Here is a 2,240-nt window from a genome sequence, read left to right as displayed (position 1 = left end):
CTGAAGATGTTCAAAGTTCCATGGAAATGCAAGCCCTTGCAATACCGTAGCACCACTACAGGGCAGCAGAAACAAGTAGGTACTAGAAACCATGCAATAGATGAGAAAGCAACTAATTCTCTACCCAGAAAAGCAACATCTCCTCCTTTCAGCAAAAAACAACAACATGTTCGTTTCGGTTAGCATGCTTTTATTGTCCATAAGAAAGGCTCATCTGTGTAAGAATAGAATTTCCTGTAACTACCTGAGAGGCTGAGAAGACCATCTTTTCTTAACTCGCGACCTGAACGGCCTCGACTACCTGAAAGGCTTTGGAGTACCATTGTGTGATGCTTCCTGCTGCTCTAGTGCCTTGGACTCGAAGTATTCCAGCCAGATAGCAGAATCCTGTGCAAAATATGGGTCATCAGATTTCCTTGTTGCTATGAGAAAGGCAGATCATTGGAAAAAAACTGAAGACTAAGTGGAAAAATTCATCATCAGGAAGTATTTTTCTTTGTGATTACCTGTGTCCGAAGATCTTCTGATCCGAGCTTTGATTGAAGTATTCGTAGAGTGGTTTTTTCATGTTGTACACTCAACGAGTATGCTTCCATTAAAGACAAAGCAATAGCAATAGCATGATAACTTGCAGTCGTCTGTCAATAAAGATGAGCTTTCAGTGTAGCCATGTAAGTGGGCACTAGTGTATGTGTCAAAGCGCAACATACAGTCACACTGAAACACAAGGCGAGGTTGAGTTGCATACCTGTATGTGATCAACACCAAGCAGCCGTTGGTTACATTTTAGCGCCTCATGCAGGTAACGGAGTGCTACATGGACGTTACCCAACCCTTCTTCCATCATAGCAACATTGATGTTAGTTGCAGCAGTATTACGATGAGACGGGCCACATGTCAGGTGCAAAAGATATAGGGCACGGTTCACATACCTGAAATATACAAATCAGAACATAAGGTAGTTGACACAGGAAGAAGAATACACAAATTATAAGTAACTGAGACAAAAACGCACTACTAAGCATGCAATTTCAATAAATTACAGCGTGCACTTACTTTAGTGCCAATTCTGTATGTTGAAGGCGTTAGTAGAAAACAGCAAGATCTCCATAGCTTTTCATAGTATCTGGGTGATCAAGTCCAAGTTCCCTCTCGTTAATATCTAAAGCCTTCTGTTGATAGATAGTTGCCTGGTCCGAAGAGCAACAAGATTTATAAAGCCAGCTCCACAACACAGCTCAACTGGGTTACTAATAGATAGTTATATGCACTAAAAAGCTAAAGGTGTGACAAGTGCATGACAACTCCAGGTCACTCAGATGAGCAATCTTATTGCATTTTTTACACTAAATCAGCTTACGATCTACATATTCCACATGGTCATCACATTTCAGTGTTGGCAAAACGATTCTGCATTGTTCCAATTATAATACCCAAAAACAATTCTAGAATCCTAGTGCAATTCCTTGAACTAACATTGTTTGTACATAGGCTAATGCTCATGTAAATTAGACTAGGCAGTGTTACTGAATACTGCGAAAGAGAGAACTAGCAACAAGGTCCCAAAATTTGGGTACCTGGTTGAAGTCCCCGGTATGATAAAGCACTACTGCCAAGAGGCTGTTTGCGCCTGCGGTCATTCTATGATATAGACCACAAACATCAACCAATTTTGCAAGAGACTGCACCATCATATACAGTCATGTCCAGATTGTATGAAATAGTTAGAGTAGTGTCTAAGAAGAATTGGTGCGCTCGAATGTGGCGGCAAAATGCAGCGAAGACCTGCTGCAAGCTCAAGAAACCGCCTCCGTTGGGAGAACCGAGGAAGGCCTGCAAGAACAGAGGAGCAAGGACTTGTAGGCCGAAGAAGATGCGCAGCCTGACGGACAAAAGCAACAAGAATATGTGTAGCGACCTGTGTCAGAGCTGCAAGAAGAGCAGGAGCACGATGACGAGGACGGCGGGGAGAGTCCCCTGAGGTCGACGTCCATCGCGCGGCGCGTGCACACGCAGACGTCGTCGGAGAACCTGGTCGGCGCCGATGAGGGGTCGCCCATGCACTGCTCGACCAGCTTCGCCGGCAGGCCGAGCGACGCCACCACCTCCTCGGCACACCCGCGGGAGTACTTCTTCTCCTGCATGGAGCACCAGACGCGGTAGTCGGCCACGAAGTCCCACCACGCCCATGACGCGTTCCGGGCGTTGGCCACCCAATGCACGCACATCTGCCGGAGGTT

At 45.5% G+C, this 2,240-nt stretch overlaps 1 long non-coding RNA gene across 1 annotated transcript; it reads right to left on the bottom strand.

Annotated features, from left to right (window-relative positions):
* Positions 1–714: 714 nt before the first annotated feature.
* LOC123440256 lies at positions 715–1,621 on the bottom strand. The gene is made up of 3 exons (XR_006630304.1): positions 1,578–1,621; positions 1,057–1,190; positions 715–932 (listed from the first exon to the last, which is right to left on the bottom strand). It is a non-coding gene; the product is annotated as an uncharacterized LOC123440256 (long non-coding RNA).
* Between the last annotated feature and the right edge of the window lie 619 nt (positions 1,622–2,240).

This window comes from Hordeum vulgare, chromosome 3H, assembly GCF_904849725.1.
Source record: "Hordeum vulgare subsp. vulgare chromosome 3H, MorexV3_pseudomolecules_assembly, whole genome shotgun sequence".
Classification (NCBI taxonomy): Eukaryota; Viridiplantae; Streptophyta; class Magnoliopsida; order Poales; family Poaceae; genus Hordeum; species Hordeum vulgare.
Note: the sequence above shows the minus strand (reverse complement) of the source record. Positions and strands in the feature narration are given on the sequence as shown.